Source organism: Budorcas taxicolor, chromosome 22 (assembly GCF_023091745.1).
Source record: "Budorcas taxicolor isolate Tak-1 chromosome 22, Takin1.1, whole genome shotgun sequence".
Taxonomy (NCBI): Eukaryota; Metazoa; Chordata; class Mammalia; order Artiodactyla; family Bovidae; genus Budorcas; species Budorcas taxicolor.
Genome location: NC_068931.1, coordinates 36,269,884 through 36,292,307, shown reverse-complemented (window position 1 = coordinate 36,292,307; position 22,424 = coordinate 36,269,884).

Sequence of the window (22,424 nt, the reverse complement as noted above, 5' to 3'; positions counted from 1 at the left end):
TTTTAAGGTTTGCAGAGTATTGAATAGAAAGAGAAGGAAGGGAAAGAAAGAGAAGGAGGAAAAGAAAGGAAGCTACAGTTGTAAGGTTGAAAGTAAAAATACTTTTTCTGGAAAAAGTTATTTTCTGTAGGGTTTGTCTTTTTGGTTAGATTTTTGGAAGCCCGTTAGAGTTTACCTGTAAAAGCCTAATATACAGATATAACAGTGTTTCAGTGGTAAATATGTTCTGATTGATTTCAGGTTTGGTTTGGTTTTTTTAATTCACCAGGCTCCGTGAACACAGGAAATACCTGGCCTACCAAATGCTCTGATTATACAGTAGGTGAACCTGTATTTCTGCCAGCCACCCTCTCTCCCCACCTTCCTTGCTTTTCACTATTTAAAAATCACTGCTATGAGCTCCATATTAGGATGTGAGGACTCTAAGCTTGATCTAAGGACAGGAGCTTCCCTAGTTTCTCCCACCTGCTTGTACTGAAGCTTGCCTCCTGCTCTGACCCTGTAGGACAGTGTGAAAAATGGAAGCAGGTCAAAAGATTGGGAATGAGAAACGAAAATGAGGAAGGCAGAAGGGAAAACTGGGCAGTGGACATAAAGCGGAGTCTATGATTTTCTTTTTCACATCCTTTTATGTGTCTCACCCATTCACTCCTCCTCTTAGGCATTGGGTAAGGAAGGAATAAAACCTGTTTTATGACATATGCTTTGCTATACATTATCATGTTTAACTTAAATCTTTGAAATGCTTTTTCAAAAACACAGAAGAATCATGTGTAAAATAGGCTTTCATTACACACAAAGGAAAATTGAGGATCAACAAGGATATGAAATTTGCTGAGGTCACGTGACTAGTTGATGTGCCTGAATGACTGACAGCGAGCGTGTTTCTTATGAGACGCCTTCCTTAGGGTTAAGGAGCAGCGATGGAAAGGCGGATTTCTTATCTTTCTCCTTCTTTAAAGTGTGCGTTTGTATTGGGGCTGAGAATTTTCAACACCTAGACTTTCTTTTTAATGGAAGTAGCTTTGTGGTGCATATTTCATAATAGGTGTCAAGGTCAGATATTATATGTGTTGAAAAAGATGGCTTATTACAGTAGACTGTAGCAAATGCTTCCCTTTTACAAGTTTGGGTTTGTAATGGAAAATTAATGTACTAATTCCAAAGCATTCTTTATCTTTTTTATGAAACAAGATGTACAGCCCAATTGCAAAGAGACAGTGTTCACATGTTTTTCCAATCAAGTTTTTCTTCCCTATCTAAATTTAATTCATCAAGGATTCCCTGGCGGTCCAGTGGTTAGAACCAAGGGCCCGGAATCAATTCCTGGTTAGGGAACTAAGATCTCATAAGCTTCTCACAAGCCATACAGTGTGGCTAAAGAAAATAATTACATTAAAATTTTTTTCAATTAAATAATTTTTTTTCAAATTTATTAATCAAAAGAAAAAAGCATGCAGAAATGGGTTACTACTCTAACTCAACTGTAGGAAATGCTGTTCTTTTGTAAGTTTGGGTTTGTAAAGTGTGTATATAGTCTGTATCTATAAAGTCAGCACCCCTCCCCCATATACATGTCTGTAGTTTATGCTTGTATCAGTTTTCCAACTCCAAAGCTGGACCAAGCTGTACAGTAGTGCCTTCTTTTCTGCTGAGAACATGATTTATTCCTAGATGAGTTGGGAGAAATGGCTGAAAGCTCTGTCTTATCTACATTGTCCTCATCACGTTTCGGGCTCATGCTGCAGAAGGAGATAAACTTTCTGGTTTGCTCCGTGGGGAGGACAGTGATTTCCTGAACCTTGGTGCAGACCCACCAGCCTTCAAAGCTGCACTTCCTTCTAAAGGAAATCCAGTAGGATTCTTCCATACTGGCTTGTTCCTTTAAATCTTATTGTTCCATGAATTCTTGCTCTCTGGATGAAGAATCTGATCTCAAGCTCTGAATGGAAATTTTGTTTGCTACTCTTCGGCCACTGTGTCCAGTTACATTGGCAGTGATTTCCTTCACCACCTTGGCTTCCTTTTATTTCTTTCATTTTCTCATCTAAGAATGTACCCTTTATCTTCATTAATAAGCTGGAGCACTGTTTTCTTTGGGAATACGGGTTGATGTTGTAGCATTATTATCCCACATAGAATACCTACAGTATATCACCACCAGCAGTTTTCCATTACTGCCTGTGCGTATTGAGTCTCCATGAGGGTTGGCAGATAGGTTTTACCGTGTTGTGCCAGGGACATTCTTGATGATGCAGTGGTTACATGTCTGTGCTCCCACTGCAGGGGGCACAGGTTCTGTCCCTGGTTGGGAGCTGGCCTCCCTGCATGCCAGGCAGCGCAGCCAAACAGCAAAAAGCTGTGCCAACTCTAAATGCTTGGAATGGCTGCCACTAGAATGTAAGCTCCACGAGGGCAGGGATCTTGCTTTTGTTTACTAAAGTTATCCCATGTATCTAGATCAATAACACATAGTAGACACATGTTTAAAATATATATATTTTTTAACGTGGGAGAGTGCAACAGTTTGCTGACAGTGTTTGTCTAGCGTGGGCATGGGAGAAAGAAATGTTAGCAGCTAGCTCCTTGCTGAAAACTCATGTGGTAACCTCAGGACTCCTTGCAGTGGCAGGCCCAGTGCTAAACAACGGCGTTGATGCTCAGGATGAATTCAAATAAACATTCTACTCGAGTCTGATGGAGAAACTGAGATTTGATTTAGCAGTGACGTGTAAATGTAAGCACAGGTGAGACATGTAAGGAGAGGTGAGAAAAGTACTTTCAGTAAGTGGGTTTTTCTTTATATCATAGTCCCTAGCTTTTCTTTTTCTTTCTTTTTTTTTTTTTAATTTTTCAGTTGTATCTGACTCTTTGCGAGTCCATGGTCTGTAGCCCGCCAGGCTCCTCTGTCCGTGGGATTCTCCAGCCAAGAATACTGGAGTGGGTAGCCATTCCCTTCTCCCGGGGATCTTCCCAACCCAGGGATTGAACCTGGGTCTCCTGCATTGCAGGCAGATGCTTTACTGTCTGAGCCCCCAGGGAAGTCCCTAGCTGTGTCTCTGGCAGCCATGCTCTTAAGAAGTCTGGCACTTGTCAGTTTACATTGATGGTATCATATGCGGATGTTTGGTTGAAAGTAGAACTGAGACGAATAGTCCTTGGCAGGGCAGTTACCTTCCAGTGACAGTGTCGCACCATAGAAGGGGAGATGGGCTTTTTAGTGGAAAAGTTGCAGGCCCTGCCTTGGTAGGGGACAGGAAGTAACCTAGTAGTTGCCTGAAACTGTACAATTTAGTTGTGTAAACATGGTTAGAATATTTATTTGAAAGATATGGACATAGATGGTATCTTCTTAATTCAGGCAACAATATTTGAGTTCAGTTCAGTTGCTCAGTCGTGTCCGACTCTTTGCGACGCCATGAACCGCAGCACACCAGGCCTCCCTGTCCATCACCAACTCCCAGAGTCCACCCAAACCCATGTCCATCAAGTCGGTGATGCCATTCAGCCATCTCATCCTCTGTTGTCCCCTTCTCCTCCCACCTTCAATCTTTTCCAGCATCAAGGTCTTTTCCAGTGAGTCAGCTCTTCGCATCAGGTGGCCAGAGTATTGGAGTTTGAGCTTCAGCATCAGTCCTTCCAATGAACACCCAGGACTGATCTCCTTTAGGATGGACTGGTTGGATCTCCTTGCAGTCCAAGGGACTCTCAAGAGTCTTCTCCAACACCACAGTTCAAAAGCATCAATTCTTCAGCGCTCAGCTTTCTTCACAGTCCAACTCTCACATCCATACACGACCACAGGAAAAACCATAGCCTTCACTAGACAGACCTTTGTTGACAAACTGATGTCTCTGGTTTTCAATATGCTGTCTAGGTTGGTCATAACTTTCCTTCCAAGGAGTAAACGTCTTTTAGTTTCATGGCTGCAATCACCATCTGCAGTGATTTTGGAGCCCAGAAAAATAAAGTCAGCCGCTGTATCCACCGTTTCCCCATCTATTTCCCATGAAGTGATGGGACTGGACACCATGATCTTTGTTTTCTGAATGTTGAGCTTTAAGCCAACTTTTTCACTCTCCTCTTTTACTTTTGTCAATAGTTCCTCTTCACTTTCTGCCATAAGGGTGGCATTATCTGCATATCTGAGGTTATTGAGATTTCTCCCGGCAATCTTGATTCCAGCTTGTGCTTCTTCCAGGCCAGCGTTTCTCATGATGTACTCTGCATAGAAGTTAAATAAGCAGGGTGACAATATACAGCCTTGACGTACTCCTTTTGCTATTTGAAACCAGTCTGTTGTTCCATGTCCAGTTCTAACTGTTGCTTCCTGACCTGCATACAGGTTTCTCAAGAGGCAGGTCAGGTGGTCTGGTATTCCCATGTCTTTCAGAATTTTCCACAGTGTATTGTGATCCACAGAGTCAAGGGCTTTGGCATAGTCAATGAAGCAGAAATAGATATTTTTCTGGAACTCTCTCGCTTTTTCCATGATCCAGCGGATGTTGGCAATTTGATCTCTGGTTCCTCTGCCTTTTCTAAAACCAGCTTGAACATCTGGAAGTTCACGATTCACGTATTGCTGAAGCCTGGCTTGGAGAATTTTGAGCATTACTTTACTAGAATGTGAGATGAGTGCAATGGTGCGGTAGTTTAAGCATTCTTTGGCATTGCCTTTCTTTGGGGTTGGAATGAAAACTGACCTTTTCCAGTCCTGTGGCCACTGCTGAGTTTTCCATATTTGCTGGCATATTTAGTGCAGCACTTTATTTGAGTCCAGAAGCAAACTAATAATGATGGTTTAAGACTCTAATGGGCAACTTACCACCTAAAGTAATGAAAACTCTAAAAATGCCCTAGACTTTTTTATATGAAAAGTTTAGGAAACACTCTGGGAGGGGAGGGAGTCAGAATAGAATGGGACTTCTATCTACATTTCTATAGCATTTTTAGTAATTGAGAAAAGTAATTAGCTGTATCAAAGAATTTGATTGGGGTAGTGGTAGGTAGAAATTACATTGGAGCTAAAACCTCCCTTTTCCCCAATCTCAAGGTGCACTTTCCCTCCCACCCCCCACCCCCACCCTGCTCCCTTAAGCCACTTCTCCTGGGGCTTAATTTTTGATTTTGAATTTTTTTTTTTTTTTAATGAATAGAACTTAAGTCAGAAGGAGGAGCTTGTAATAAAGGTCAAGTGGAAGAGAGGGTCAAGAACCTCTTAGGATATTATCAGAGGATGAGTAGGACTTTTAGGATGATTGATGCTTACAAGATGGAAAATCTGACAGCATAGACAACTCTTAGAGATAAATCCACAGCCAGAAGAAAGAAACCACAGATCTACAGTTCAGAAAGTCGAAATAATAGGTAGTAAAAAAGAGCTGACATGTCTTGTTTTTAATCTCGTAAGTTCTGTAACAAGAGGATATTCTTTCGTGGAAAAGCTAGTAAAAAAAGTGTAAGAAACTAGTTAGGAGATAGTAAGAGGGTATCTAGCTTTAACTGATGTCAGGCTTTTAGGTCTCAAAGAATTCATTGGAAGGTTCTGAAAGACATTTCTGATACTCCCAGGACCCCACCAGTAATAGAAATCATGGAGACAGACATCTCAAAAAAAGAACGAATTAAATGACGTCTTAAAAGGTGAATTTTAATAAATGCAGACACTGAAAGTTGCCTTTGAATCTGGACAGAATTCTATCAGTTTATTAAACAGTTTCCATTTATAAACAATTGGAATGTTATTAATACAGAGAAGTAACCTTTAACAGTTAGTTGTCCAGCAGCGCTTTATGGAATCCTTTACCCACCTTTTGGAGTTTGCAGGAATACTCAGTCTGGGTCATCTGTCAATGGTACTTTTCCTGTGTTGGTGAGTGGTCCGGCCTGATAAAGCTTCATTTCCTTCTAAAGGCAAGGGCCATTGATTCCTTTTCCACGTTTTTTTTCTTTCTCTGTCTGTTTTATTTTCCCCTTTCTGCAATTAAATCTAATGTCCCTATAAACTTTGCTTTATCTTTTTGATGATATTCAGAGTCAGGGATATTAACATGCTTAGAGCTCTTTTTATGTATTTCTGGGTTTTGTTTTTTAAAGAAAAAATAAATTGGAGTATATGAGCATGGGTGTTTGTCCCATAATGTCTGTGAACATTGTTTTGTTTTTGTTAGTCATATATGTGAACAATTTTTATTTGCTTTTTCAGTTGAAGGCTACTGTGCATTTTTCCAGGTGGTAAACTGCTTGCTTGTAACCTTTGCCAATTTTATTCTTGGGATATCTTTTTCTGATAGAGTTTTACAGACTGTCCATATACAATGGATACTAATCTTTCATGTGGCAAGCATTTCCCTCATATCTCTGCTTGTCTTTATTTTGTCTAATATTTTTCTTTAATCTTAAAAAGTTATTGAAATTATTTTCCTTTTGTAACTTCTGGATTTTGTATTCTAAGAATACTTGCCACAACTGACAGTCATTTTAAAAATTCTATTTATGGGTTTTTGTTTTGGTTTATATTGCAAATAGTCTAGCTTTTTATTCTGAAATTTATCAAATTGTGATGGAGCACACCAGGTGTTTATTAAATCTCTTCCTTTTTCGCACTGATGTAGAATGCCACCTCTAGCATTTACAGATTCCTACTCTCAGGCTTGTTTTGAGGGCACTCTTTATTTTCTGATATTTAGTGTTTAGTCCTTGGCCAGTACCACATAGCTAGATGAGGGTAATTGTGACCTTGATAACAGCAGCAGGAGCAGCAGCTAATTATTATTTACATGTGTGTCCATCACAACAGCAAATACTTTTAACTTATTTTACCTGATTGTTTCTTACAACACCCTGAGTTAGGCATTCTTTTTTTCTTTTGAAAATCTGGCTTAAATGTTCTGACATGTCGCCGTTTTGTTTAATGAAAGGATTTTCCCTATTTTTTCTTCCCTTTAAATCTCTGAAGCCCTAAGCCCCTCACAAACGTGCTTTTCCTTGCATGGGGGCTATGTCCGTCTTCTCTGTCTGGTTCACATCTTAGCGGATGTGCTGCCAGAGCAAGCAACTGAGTTAAGTATTCTCAATGTCTTTATTTTTGCAGGTGAAGAAATAGGCTTTGAGAAGTTATGTTTATTCAAGTTACAATATAGGACTGCCACCAGCTTTCCAACTGCGGAGTTTATTCTCTGAACCACGAGGTTGTGGTTACTAGTGGGACACATTTCCTCATTTTTTTCTCTTTTCAGAAATTTCTCAGCTGTTCTATGCATCTCCTTCTTCATGTGAACATCGTGATTTTGATGTGGATACTGTTAATTATTTAGATTTATTTAGGGAAGAATGGACATCATAATAATGGATCTTACTACCTAAAAATAAGTGGCATGGTTCCATTTATTAAGGTTCTTTATATCCCACAGTTTTATTTTTTTAATATAGACTCTGAACATTTTTTTGTTAAGCTTATTCATAGGTATTATTTCTTGTGTGGTTTTAGAAAAACTTGTTATTTGGAAATAATTTCAAAGTTACGGAAGAGTTGCAAAAATAGTGCAAAGAATTCCTCGAGCTCCCTCACCCAGATATGTTGCTAACATTTTGCCTCAGTCAGTAAAGAATCTGCCTGCAATGCAGGAGACCGGGGTTCAATCCCTGGGTCAGGAATATTCCCCTGGAGGTGGGTATCCTCCCCAGTTACTTGCAAATGTCATTCTCGTTACCCTTAAGTACTATAGTGTGTATTCCTTAAAGCAGAGACATTTTCTTATACACCCACAGTACCGTCAAATCGAATTCGGGGCTTTTAACATCCCCATAATGCAGTCATCTAATAGACCATTATCGTAGGTTGCATTTCGTTCTGCTGGAAGTTCTAGGCCCCAGCACCTGTGAATGCAGCCTGATTGGGAAGCAGGGTGTCTGCAGATGTAATCTAGGTGAGATGTAGTCATACTGAATTAGAGTGGCCCCAGTGCATTATGACTGGTGTCCTGTTAAGAGGAAAGTGTCATGTGACCAGAGGGACAGAGGTGGAGTGATGTGGCTGCAAACCAAGGAGCCCCACGGGCTACCCCCCACAACCAGAAGTTAGGAGAGGCAGGAGAGGTTCTCTCCAGAGTTTTGGAGGGAGCATGGTCCTGCCAACACCTTGATTTTGAACTGCTAGTCTCCCTTACTGTGAGAGAATACTTTCTGTTGTTTTAAGCCTTTTTCTTTTCTTTTATTCCTTCCTTCCTTTTCTAGCAGCCCTAAAACGCTAATGCAGCAGTCCATAATCCACATTTTTCTGATTATCCCAATAATGTCCTTTATAGCAAAAATCCAGAATCCAGCGCATTGCATTTAGGTATGTCTCTTTAGTCTCCTTCAATCTGGATAGCTCTCCAGCCTTTATCTTTCGTAATGTTGATATTTTTGAAAAGTCAGAATGCTTGCTTTGCACAGTGTACCTCATTGAGATTTCTCTGTGCTTCCTCATGATCAGATGCAGATTACGGGCAGGAATGCTGCATCGAGGTGCTGTGCCCTGCCATGTAGAGCCCGTCAGGAACAAGGCACCCCTTGTTAGTCTGTCCTGTTATTGGCAGTATTAAGTCTGCTTTGGTAATGTGATATCTGTCGGGCTTCTCCACTGTAAAGTTAGCTTTTTTTCCTTCTCCATCAATAGTTGATACATGGAATAATAGTTTTAGTTTCCATGAATGTGAGTCTTTCCTGAATTGGTTATTGAAATGATGACTGCAGAATAATGCTTTTCTTAACCCTGTAATTCCTTCTACATTTATTAGTTGGGGTTCTCTAAGAAAATCTTCCTTTCACTCTCCTGTGTTATCGGAGTGATTTTTGGATTTTCTTTTTAGCCATCAGGTTATAATCCATTAGTGTCGCTATTCCTTTTGTAGCTCAATTTCATCCTACGTTTGGCAAGCAAGAGCCTCTTCAGGATGCTTCCTGTATACTATGATATATCCACATCTTGTTTTGATTACTACTTATTTATTTTTTCGTATAGGATGTCCCAGGCTCTGAAACCAAGCAGAGAGCTGGTGTGTCTGCAGTGCAGAAAGGCAAACTCTGACAGCGGGAGTTGTTAGCAAAAACAGGATTTGATGAGGGGCACTGCGCAAGGCAGTGGGAGACAGGCCTCAGGGCCACTGCAACTTGGTCTTGAGTTTGCTGTTCAGTTGCTGGGTCGTGTCCCACTCTTTGTGACACCAGTGGTCTGTAGCCCGCCAGGCTTCTCTGTCCATGGGATTCCCAGGCAAGAACACCGGAGTGGGCCTCGGAGTTGGGGATATTCTTGAAGGGGAAGAACAGAGAGGTTGGGATTAACCATGGTCTTGTGACATTTCTGGATCATAGTTTTGGGAGTCAGGATGTTTCTGGTTTATGATTCTCTGCCCAGGTGGTCCATGGCTCAGGAGTCAGTTAGCTGTCTTGCCCTAAAGAAATGACCCAATCTTGTATGTTACTGATAATATCTACAATAGCAATTGTAGGTATCTGATTCCGGTTGGTTAGTGTTCAGTTAGCACAGGATTGCGGTCAGAGGGGACGAAAAAAGGATAAAGTTTTGGATAAAGAGATTAATTCTAAACGTGGTAATGGAACTTGGTTTTGGGAGGACTTAGTTTCAATCCCCGCTACTGTTTTAACTTTCCCCAAATCTTTGAGGGGTTGGAGTGACAGCTGCTCTGGCTACTTCTTGCTGAAACAGGGTGTAGTTCTACCCCAGTTTGGGGGATGGAAATGTTGCATGCCAAGCTTCAAATAGGATCACAGGTCGCTGAGAAATAATACTTGCACTTTTCATTTAATAAAATGACAATAAAAGATTTCAACAGGAAATAAAGAAGATTCTAACAAATTACTTAAAAGGAAACTTAGCAGCTCAGTATTTCCTCCCCAAAAAATGTTGTTCTCTTAACAAAGAAAACATTCAAGTTTTGTACCATATTGCCTTTAATATTAAAATTCATTAACTGAAGTGAAATTCATTCTAGTCTTAGTCCTGACCACACATAGAAGTCCTTTCTAAAGATTCTTTAGTTTTCTCTTGCAAATCTACAACTTTCTGTATCCATATTAATTTGTCCCCTACTTTCTTTCCCTTAACAAAATGCATTTCCATTCCTTATACTTTTTTTACTTGCATACAAAGATGTTTTCCTTATTAATTTTTAGTTTTAATTTCATATATTAATTAAAATTCTCAACTCTTAAAAACCTGAATTTCTGATGAAAACTAAGAAGTAATCAATTATGGACTCTATGGTACCACCATTTTCTCATGGGCAAACTGACGAATGTATTCTATAACCTCCAGAAACATTCATTTCCTTATAACATAATTTGCTTTTCTTTTTGGCCACGTGATGCACTGCCTGGCATGCGGAATCTTAGTTCCCTAGACAGGGATTGAACCTAGCCCTGCTGCATTGAGAGCACAGTCTTAACTACTGGACCATTAGGGAAGTCCTTTTTTTTTTAATTGAAGTGTTGATTTACAATATTATGTTAGTTGGATATTTCTAATGAACCTGAGTATCTTTAGTTTTTCTCTCATAAGAAGGCAGAAGTAGGGAAACTTACACTAGTTTTGCAGGTAATGTTTCAATATTTTATCTTATTTGAAAGGATCTGGGTATTCAGTGAATTCCTATCATTTAACCTAATTTGTGTGTGTGTGCGCGTGCATCTGCGTGCGCTCACTCAGTGGTATCCAACCCTTTGCGACCCCATGGACTGTAGCCTGCCAGGTTCCTCCGTCCATATGTTTCTCCAGGCAAGAATACTGGAGTGGGTTGCCATTTCCTTCTTCAGTGGATCTTCCGGACCCAGGGATCAAACCCACATCTCCTGCATTGGCAGGTGGATTCTTTACCACTGAGCTTCTTGGGAAGCCCCTAACCTAATTTAGCGGAACTCTATAAACTTTCAAGTACCAAAAATCTGGAGAAACTGTTTTTAAATAGACATGCACTGTGCTTAGTCAGTCAGTCGTGTCCGACTCTGAGACCCCCCGGGCTCTCTGTTCATGGGGATTCTCCAGGCAAGAATACTGGAGTGGGCTGCCAAGCCCTTCTCCAAGGGAACTTCCTGACCCAGGGATTGAACCGGGGTCTCCTGCATTGCAGGCAGATTCTTTCCTACCTACCTGGGAACTACATGGTAGCAAAGCATAATTATACCTGAAGAGTTCACCTGAAAATTCTCACCTCATTTATCTCTATTTCATTACCTTCCATTCATATTATCAAGTCCACCTCTTTGGGTTTGGTTATTTGCTGGGATGGCTAACAACCCAGGAAAAGTTCATTTACGTGGCTCCTGGTTTATTATAAAAGGATATAGCTTGGAAACGGGTGATGGAAGAGGGGCAAGGGGCGTGGGGAAGGGTTTGGGGCTTCCAGGTGAGCCACCTTCCCAGAACCCCCAGGTCGCTTCAGTGCCTGGAAGATCTCTGAACCCCTTCAGTTAGGATTTTTCTGGAGGCTTCTTTACAGAGCCTCACTTCTTGCAATGCAGGAGCTCCATGTTCAATCCCTGAATTGAGAAGATCCCCTGGAGAAGGGAATGGCAACCCACTCCCGTATTCTTGCCTGGAGAATCCCATGGACAGAGGAGCCTGGCCGACTACAGTCCATGGGGTTGCAAAGAGTTGGACATGACTGAAGGACTCACTCACTGATGAAATCATTGACCTTTGGTGGCTAGTTCAACCTCCAGCTTCTGTTCCCTCCCGCAAGGTGGGAGTGTTTGGTGGGTCTGAGAGTTCCACCACTTCACTGACCTGGTTGATTCCTCTGGCATCCAGCCTCCCCCCACCATTAAGGGCTTTCTAGGGGTTACCGTCTAGTCAAGGCTATGGTTTTTCTGGTGGTCATGTATGGATGTGAGAGTTGGACTGTGAAGAAAGCTGAGTGCCGAAGAATTGATGCTTTTGAACTGTGGTGTTGGAGAAGACTCTTGAGAGTCCCTTGGACTGCAAGGAGATCCAACCAGTCCATTCTGAAGATCAGCCCTGGGATTTCTTTGGAGGGAATGATGGTGAAGCTGAAACTCCAGTACTTTGGCCACCTCATGAGAAGAGTTGACTCATTGGAAAAGACTCTGCTGCTGGGAGGGATTGGGGGCAGGAGAAGAAGGGGATGACAGAGGATGAGATGGCTGGCTGGCATCACCAACTAGATGGATGTGAGTTTGAGTGAACTCCGGGAGTTGGTGATGGACAGGGAGGCCTGGTGTGCTGCGATTCATGGGGTCGCAAAGAGCCGGACATGACTGAGCGACTGAACTGAACTGAACTGAGGGGTTACCACTGAGAGAAACTCAGGGAATTGTTGTAAGTAACAGAAGGTGTTCCTTCACTTTTTATTGCTCTTATCAGGAGATTCCTAGGGTTTTAGGAGCTCTGGGCTAGGAATAGGGAAGTGAAGTGAAAGTGGCTCTGTTTTGTCCGACTCTTTGTGACCCCATGGGCTATATTACTATCCATGGAATTCTCCAGGCCAGAATACTGGAGTGGGTAGCCTTTCCCTTCTCCAGGGAATCTTCCCAACCCAGGAATCGAACCCAGGTCTCCTGCATTGCAGGCAGATTCTTTACCAGCTGAGCTATAAGGGAAGCGCCCAGGAATAGGGAGGAAAAGCAAATACATGTTCCTTAGTGTTAATTACCATGTGTCAGGTAGCTCCTGGCCACATGGGAAGTTCAACGGCTGAAATGTGGCTGGTCCACATTGAGATGTGAAATACACCCAGACTGTAAAGACTTGATATGATAGAAAGAATGTAAATAATTTAGCTGTTTTTGTTGATACATGTTGAAATGGTAATATTTGGGGTATGTTAAGCAACATCCACTGGATCATCGAAAAAGCAAAAAAGAGTTCCAGAAAAACATCTATTTCTGCTTTATTGACTATGCCAAAGCCTTTGACTGTGTGGATCACAATAAACTGTAGAAAATTCTGAAAGAGATGGGAATATCAGACCACCTGACCTGCCTCTTGAGAAACCTATATGCAGGTCAGGAAGCAACAGTTAGACCTGGACATGAAACAACAGACTGGTTCCCAATAGGGAAAGGAGTACGTCAAGGCTGTATACTGTCACCCTGCTTATTTAACTTATATGCAGAGTACATCATGAGAAACGCTGGGCTGGAAGAAGCACAAGCTGGAATCAAGATTGCCCGGAGAAATATCAGTAACCTCAGATATGCAGGTGACACCACCCTTATGGCAGAAAGTGAAGAGGAACTGAAAAGCCTCTTGATGAAAGTGAAAGAGGAGAGTGAAAAAGTTGGCTTAAAGCTCAACATTCAAAAAACTAAGATCATGGACGTGAGTTTGAGTAAACTCCGGGAGTTGGTGATAGACAGGGAGGCCTGGCGTGCTACAGAGTGGGGCAAGACTGAGCGACTGAACTGAAAGTGAAGTCGCTCAGTCGTGTCCGACTCTGCGATCCCATGGACTGTAGTCTACCAGGCTTCTCTGTCCGTGGGATTTTCCAGGCAAGAGTACTGGAGTGGGTTGCTATTTCCTTCTCCAGGGGATCTTCCTGACCCAGAGATCGAACCCAGGTTTCCTGCATTGCAGGCAGACGCTTTACCCTCTGAGTCACTAGGGAACTGAACTGAAGTTATTACAGTTAATCTCATCTGCTTGTTTTTCGCTGCCCTTTCCCTAATGAGGGATAGAACCCCAGGCCTTCGGCCATGAAAGCTCAGAGTCCTGACCACTAGACCACCAGGGAATTCCCCTATTTTTTCGCCTTTTTAAATGTGGCTGCTAGAAGATTTAAAGTTATGTATGTGACTCACATCATTGCTCTGGAGCCAGCTGCCTGGGGCTATCTTTGATTTGGGGCAAGTTACATAATCTCTATGCCTCAGTTTTCTCATCCTTAAAGGAAAAGAAAAAGTAGGGTTTACCTCACGGGGTTGTTTTAAAGATGAAGTGGGTTATCGTGTGCCAGAGTACTTAGTGCTGGCATACAGTTAATGCCCAGTGCTGTCTGCCACTGTTCCCAGTAAGAGTGCAAGCTGCCTGAGCACTGGGGCTTGGTTTTGTTCACTGCTGTGACTCCACTTTTAGGCTCTCCGTAGTGTTTTTTGAATTCAAGAATGAATATGGAGAATTTCTGAGTAACCTAGGTGATGATCTGGAAGGAGGTCTCTTTTGATTACCCAGTGTTTGTTGAAAAGACATTTAGAACTAAGAAAATTGCATCCCTAAAAAGACAAATGGCCTCACTCTCTTAGAAAATCTCTATACCAGAAATATCAGAAAAATCAAAAGATAAATTAGATATATTTTGAGATTAAAAAGTAGAAAATATACGTTTTTATTATTTGCACTGCATTTGCTGGGCTGGTCTAGACTCTCAATAAAAATTCTAAGTCTGAAAAAAAACCAAACTGCAGTCAGTGGTCACATCTGGTGATGGGCAAGGAGAGAATGCTGCTACTGGTTGTTAATGGCTGGTATTTTAAGGGCTTTTCAGTGCAGGTGTCCTGAGAAAAACCCTTAATTTGCTAGCGACTGATATTTGTTCCCTGGTGGCTCAGACGGTAAAGCATCTGTCTACAATGCGGGACACCTGGGTTCAATCCCTGGGTTGGGAAGATCTCCTGGAGAAGGAAATGGCAATCCACTCCAGTACTATTGCCTGGAAGATCCCATGGACAGAGGAACCTGGTAGGCTACAGTCCACGGGGTCGCAAAGAGTTGGACACGACTGAGCGGCTTCACTCACTTCACTCCCAAGAGAAGATTCTTGAGAGTGGGAAGATTGGCCTAAGTCAGAAACTCTTCACTAGATATTTCCCTGTTTCCCCAGCTTGTTCCATAGCAACCCCAAACCAGTGTCAGGTACTGAATGTCAGTAAAAAGTAAGAAGGGAATTTCTCAAAGCATCCAGAGATTAAAGAGCATAGCCAGTCAGTCGTGTCTGACTCTTTGTGACCCCATGGACTGTAGCCTGCCAGGCTCCTCTGTCCATGGGATTCTCCAGGCAAGAATACTGGAGTGGGTTGCCACTTCCTCCTGCAGTGGATCTTCCCAAACCCAGGGGTTGAAGCCAGGTCTCCCTCATTACAGGTGGATTCTTTACCATCTAAGCCACCAGGGAAGCCCAAAAGAGCATAGAACTAATTTCTTCTTGACAAGTGTCAAGTGATTTACCCATGACATATTTAACAATTTTTTTCATAGAATTTTTGAGGGAGTTTTCATGTTTATTGATTTATTTAGGTCTCCTGTCTTTTAACCGAGTTACTAACTTTTTTTGTTTCTTTTTTTTTGTCTTTTTAGCTGAATTACTTTTATTGATTTCCATTTGCCTAGTCACCTCTTTCATCTAGTTGTTCAAGCTTTATTAGAAGAGAGTTGTACAAAGTTCCTGCTTATAGTTTTTCAGATCCTCTCTTGCTCTAGTATTCTCACACCTAAACCTGTACTCTCCCTTTTCATGTCTGGATTAAGATGAAATTTAGTGGTTTATCTATTTCATTGATTTTTATTTGTAACTCGCATTGTAAGTTTTTCCATTATAATAATGAAATAATAATTCCATGTAATAATGTAATATACATGTTGTATTATACAGTTTTTCCATTATAATAATGAAACACTGAAACAGCTGCCTGATTAGGCATATAGAAAATAGAGACACATTTATACAACTTGAAACTTTAAAGATGTTCGTGGTAAACCATGGAGCTCTAGAGTCTTACTGCCTTACTTGCTGTGTGATCTTGGACAAGTCACTTAACCCTCTGTGTATCAGGTTTTGCATCTGTAAAGGAAAGTAACAGTAATTGTTTTTTTAAGAGTGTTTTGAAAATTAGATGAGATAATCCATTTTAAGTATAAGCACAGTAGCTATAACATACTGTTCAGTGAATGTTAGCTCTTTTTGAAATTATCATTGTCATCTAATCAGGAGAAACATATTTTTACTTGATTATGATTAAATTCATTATTTTACCTATATGCTTAATCAGGCAGCTGTTTCAGTGTATTACCTTATGTATATTACTTATTTTACTCATTTATTAAAAAATATGAAATGTAGTAAATGTGTGTAGTATTAGATATGCAAAAGATTTGAATGTCTCAACTACCTATTCTTGATTTGCTACGTTACTGATTTTTGTTTTAGTAATTGATAATTAAACACATAGCTAGCAAATTCAATACTTTTCTATTTGGGGCAAAACAATACAATGTAACATCTCAAATGAGTTTTAGTTCATTCAAAAATGCAAAAGTGGTATAGAAATTATTGGAGGGTTTTAATACATTTAAAGATATAATTTTAAAATAGAAAAATAAGCTATACATTTTTAATGTATTTAATACAATCTAAAATGCTTTAATACTTTAAAACATTTTAGATTACATTATTTAAAAGTATATTCTTAGAGGGAAATTTAGCAGTATGTAAGCAGTTTTCAAAAAGTTTAACTTTTGACTCACTTATGAAAATCTTTTCTATCAAAAATAATTATGTACAGTCATTTCTCATTATTTGCAGTAGTTATATTCTAGAAAGTCACCTTGAACACTTGTTTAGTGAATACTGAGCCATTGCTCCTAGAGGAAATAAATAGAAGGTTAGGTTCCTGTAAGCCCCTGGTTATGACGTTTTGTCAGCTGCTCCATGTATAATCTGTTTTATGTGTGCTTCTGTTTAAAGACACACCTTATTTAATGTATATTATTGATTCAGTAACCTTGAACTTACAAATAACACTATAACTTGGTTCTAAATGAAGCTTATCCAGCACATTTTCTCCAAAGGCACACCCTGCTTGTGCTTAGAAACAGTAGACAGCACTCCAGCAGTAGCACCTGGGATCCTGTTCCAAACAGTGATGGGACTTGCCCGGTGGTCCAGTGGTTGAAACTCCAGGCTCCCAGTGCAGGGGGGCAGGTTCAGTCCCTGGCTAGGGAACTACGATACCCCATGCTGGACAGGATGGCCTCAGAAATAGAGCGTGACATCACCAACAAAAAACACAAAAATGCAAAGAAAAGAAAAGTGGCACTAGATAAGCTGTGGAAAGCATACTTGTTTACAGTATGAGAGCCTTGTTTGCCCTGAGTTGGGGAGATATGGATCTGGCAACTCATTTTTCACAGCTCTGCTCATATCTGCAAAAATCTACCAAAGCACCAGAAGTTATCCTTAGTTTGGGAGTTGGCAATAAATCTTAACAGGCAGGTTATTTTGCACATGTGGAATCCATGATAATGAGGATTTATTAATGATGACATTTTTATAGTAAATGTTTTATTGCCAGTGTGGCAATAAGAAATAAAAAATAAACCTTTGTAGTCTGTTCTGCATCATTAGTTATTGAGATCAGAAGTTCAGGAAGTTAGAAATAAAGAGTTAATTCTTTTTATATATGTTGATGTCACAATTTTTATTCATATAAAATTTAAAATCAAAGAAGTGTAACTTAAAATTTGACTAATTACTAATATACTCTTATTGGAGATAATTCATTTGAGTAAAATAATGCTCTCTAAATGTTAATAGCTTTCACATGATGGAATAAGCCCCAAGCATTTTGATTGCCAAGACTCTCATTTTCTAGGACCTTCTCCACCATTTCATGGTTAAGAGGGAACTGCTAGTTCAGGTGGTGATCCCACCTCTTGGCTATAGAGACGAACCCAGAGGCAGGTAGCTGACCCAGTAGGGGCCGGAGCCCTTTAAAATTTTGAAATTGATACTGAGAACCCTCTGGCTCTAAAATGAAGATTGTAACAGTGGAACTGTTGACATCCATGTTCCAGCATGTGAAGAGCCCAAAAGCCATTGTGCCACAGGAGAAAAGGATGAGACAGATAGGTGAAAGAGAGAAACTAGGACAAATACAGGAAGGGGATGGAACAGAGAGGGAATAAATAGGCAGGGAGGAGAGGAGGAGGTGAGGAAAGAAGAGGGATATTGGGAGGAAGTGAGTGGAGAGAGGAGGACCCAAGAGGAAGAGAGAAAAGGAACAAAGTAATTGTTTATGACTTGGGCTCCTGATTCTAGCTTTTTTTCTTATGACCTTGGGTTGGATTTCATGAGACACTGCTGTAACCTTTATTTAAAACCCCCAATTTGCTTAATCTCTAGTTAGTGCTGTCCTTGTAGCCAGAATTTCTGTCCTTGTAGCCAGAATAGTCTTAACAAAAGTGAATGTTTGCTTTTGTTAGGGTACTGGTAGCTGCTCTACATATAATATCAGCTAATTCTTACAGCCTTGCAAGATAGGTATCATTCCTCTAGAAAAATGAGCAAACTGGGCTTTAGGAGAGATGAAATAATTTGATCAAGGATCCCAGTAGCTACAAAGAAATAGAACCAGATTTGAAATGTATGTCTAATCCCAAAGTCAATTCTTACTCACTCACTGAAGATATTTATTGGCCATCATTTGTGGGCTAGACACTAGGCCAAGCTACAGCAGAGACCCGCAGGCAGTGGCAATTTAGTACATGCTTTGGGGAAGGAATGAAATGTATTATAAGAGCACATGAGAGGTCAGGGAAGATGCCTTAAACCTTTAAGAGCCAAAGGCTGAGTAGTCACTGAGCTGACCATAAGGAGAGAGGTAGGTTGTAGTAAGCATTTATGAAAAGAAAATGGTACATTTCAAGATCTTAAGAAAAAATTCATATGTGGAGAGCAAGGACATGGTTGGAAAGAGGTGAGCCAGGAGAGGTGAATAAAGCAAATCCTGCAAGGGCTTCTCTTTCACATGAAGGAATTTAGACTTTATATTGGAAAGAGTATTGGAGAGGGACAGAGTATTGGAGAGGGACATTGAAGGCTCCTAATAGATTTTCTCTTCAGAAAACACAAACATCCTTTGCATTACACCCAGAAAAGACTGGAGAAACTCTTTACACTGGAGGCAGTGAAGGTCAGCGAAGGAAGCTTTTGCAATAATCCAGACAGTAAATGATTAATAGCCAAGGGAAGTAGTAATTAGTTGAGGGGAAGGTGGAAGAATGTTGGCGATTACAGGGTATATGGTCAGTTAGTAGTGACTGAATGGATATGTGGGGCCTGGGAGGGGTGTGAGTTAAGAATGACTCTCGGATGTCTGACTGAGGCAGCAGGGTACTAGAACAGTGTACTCACCATTCACTGACCTGGTGACAGAAGGGAAGAGTGGATTTTGGTGGGAAAGATGGCAAGTTCCATTTTGAACGTGATGAATTTGAGATCCCTGGAAGACAGCTGTCCCAGTTAACAAAGCCTCCCGCAGACAGTGGATATTTTGACTAGTGGATATAAAGACTATAAAACTAGTCTTTCATCTTCACCCTTCATGTTTCTGGAGGGGAATGCCTGTAGGAATCTAGTGAACTTTGATACTTTAGAAAATCTGAAAGACTTTTCCATTAATATTAAAACATAATAATAATGTCATGTTCACTTTCAGCAAATCACTAGAAAGTCATTGCTTGTCTTTGCCATTCTACTGTGTGATTACCACTATTCTGTAGACTTCTATTTTTAGAAGAAAAAACAGACCTATTTAAAGGCACAATTGGTACGTAACATATCCTTTTACCTAGTAGATATCTAGAGATTTGTATTAGCTTTTGCTTGCTTCAAAATCAATGCCAAGAAAGAGAAAAATAAACATTTGTTAAGTACATATTATATGACAAAAGGGTAGTTAAAAAAAAAATTATTGCTGACAAGACAGAATTTTCTTCGTGGAAGTTAAAATTTTTTTTAATATCTTTTTAACATTTGACAATTCAGCATTTGAAACAAGCATTTTAAAGCAAAGTAAACTTTGTTTCAAGGAGTAATATAACATCTTGTTTGAGAAGGGATGTTAGGTAGCAAAATAAGCTAAAAAGGACAGGGTTTTAAAAGAAGGTTATAATTATTCCATACCTCTCATATTGTTTCAGAATAAGCAGTTGTTTTAAATAAACAGTGGTTTTAAACCTGTGTAATATGCACAGTTCAGTTCAGTTGCTCAGTCATGTCCGACTCTTTGCGACCCCATGAATTGCAGCACACCAGGCCTCCCTGTTCATCACCATCTCCCAGAGTTCACTCAGACTCACGTCCATCGAGTTCATGATGCCATCCAGCCATCTCATCCTCGGTCGTCCCCTTCTCCTCCTGCCCCCAATCCCTCCCATGCTACAGCTAAATTCTTGGATACCAATAGAATGTATTTTTTAAAACGTCTCTCTTTCTACTAGAAATGCTAGCCTGAGTTTGAGAGGCAAGGACACAGCTTCTGCTTATTGCTGATAAAAGACTATGATTTTACAGGGCACAAGACGTGCACCAAAGGGTGTCAAAGATCAGAAAGGTTCCAGGTCTCTTAAGGGTGGAAACAGGTTAAACTGACTCACTTCCCGCCTTGCTTCCTTGAACTCTTCCCACGTTCCTCCCCTTGTGACTTATATTAATTTTTGAAAACACACCTGACTATTCCTTGCTGTTACTTCTGTTGCCAAAAGCTCCCTCTCTTCAGATCTGTGTTCATTTCATCTTTACAGTTGTGTATTTTATTTACCAATTAAACTTTGCAGTTTTAAATCTATTGACTAAAACAGGCATTGAAATTCAAAATATTGTCACAGCAGAAGCATAGTGGAAAAAAATGATTACAGGAATTTGGAGAAAGCAAAAGAGTTCTAAGTCCATTTTATAAGATGATGTTTCTAAAAATGTGAGTGTATATAATTTCTTTTCTTGAGTCTTAAAAAGATAAACAGAAGGGGTATATACATTATTGTAGGAACAGTCGCATGATATATTTTTAAGGTTTAAAACTACAATGCAAAGAGAATTCATACAATGTCTGAGGAGTATTTAAATTCCATAAGGACCTGAAAGTGGTATTTTATTGTTTGCTGTAGTTTCTAGGTCAAAAATCTTGACAAAGAACAATAGGTAAAGGATGAAAACCTGAGAAGATTAAAAAAAAAATTTTTTTTTAAGAGTTGACTGAATTTGTTTAGAGAAGGATGCTTCTAAATACAAATAATAAATTAATTTGTAATTTGTTACTATATTTCCTAACACAGTACATTTTAAGTGTTCTTCACATCAGGTCCTTATGGTTGATCCTATGCCAGACTTCATTAAAGAAACCATGGGGAGTAACCCAGAATTTAGAATGAGTTGGCTTTTTCTTTAAGGTCACTTGTTTGGGTATCTAAAGTACAAAAAAAGGGAAAAAAAAAAAAAAAGATGGTAGAAGATTGCTGTCAGTGTGACTGCAAGCTCGGTTTTCCATTGCTCACACTTTCTATTCTCCTTTGACTCTTGGAAAATTAAGTTCTTTGTTTGCTTTACTAGACAGAGTACACGCCCTTCAGCGGGGTGATGTTTCCTCTTCTCCGTCTGTTTTCTATTCTTTTGTGTCCTGCTTATCTTCTGTACTTCTGCTAAAGGGAGGGGATTTAAAAATGAAACTTAGAGAAAAGATCACTGAATGTGTTTTTAATCTGTAGAGCACAGGGACAAATGAGACCTTTTTACCCCCTTGCTAAATACAGCATATAATATCACAATTGGTTAACTTGCAAGAGTTAGTTTATGGGAATAATATACATTAAAAAAATTTTTTTAGTTCAAAAATAGAAGTCATTGAGAATGTTGAGTCACTATCACTAGTAATAAAACAACATTGCTATGGTGGAGAGGGGTGGGTTGCAGTTTCAGAGTTAGTAGATTTGTGTTGTGGGTGGAGCAGTGAAGCTGACTGCCAATAATGTTATCATGTTTGTAGCATTTTCTGACAGCTAGATATTTAATAACTTGTCAAAGAAGAGAAAATGTTATGCTCAAGCACCCCTAGAGGCTGTATGAGTGGGGGAAAGAGGACAGCCTAACATTTAGACCCAGTTCCCTAGCTGTGCTAACTTCTAGCTTCATCTCCTTGGGCAGGTGACTTCACTCACCCAGACTTCAGGTTCTTCAAATAAAAGATGTGGAGATTATACCTACTTTTCCCCCTCATAACATTAGGATTATTATGGGATCAAATTGAATAATAAAAAATATTCTTGAAACACTAAACACTGTCAAAGTGTAAAATATCATCTAAACAAAATACCCTAGCATAGAGTACAAAGTGAAGCACTGCTTGCTAATGACTGAGCTGGATGTGTTTCACAGACCGTCTCAAATTTGCTCCAGCTTTACGATACTGTTACAAAGCATGTTCTGATACCCTGTAGGTAACTCTGATATATAAGTGCCTGATACAAATTTGAAAAACTTGTGACTTATGGAATTGATAAGGAAATGGAAAAACCTACAAGTATTTCTAGAATGCTTGCTATGCTTGGCCCTTTGGAGAGAAACAAATGTTAGGCACGTTGTTGAAAAGAGTATGTCAGAATCAAGTTACGATTCAGTGATTTATTCTTCAAACAA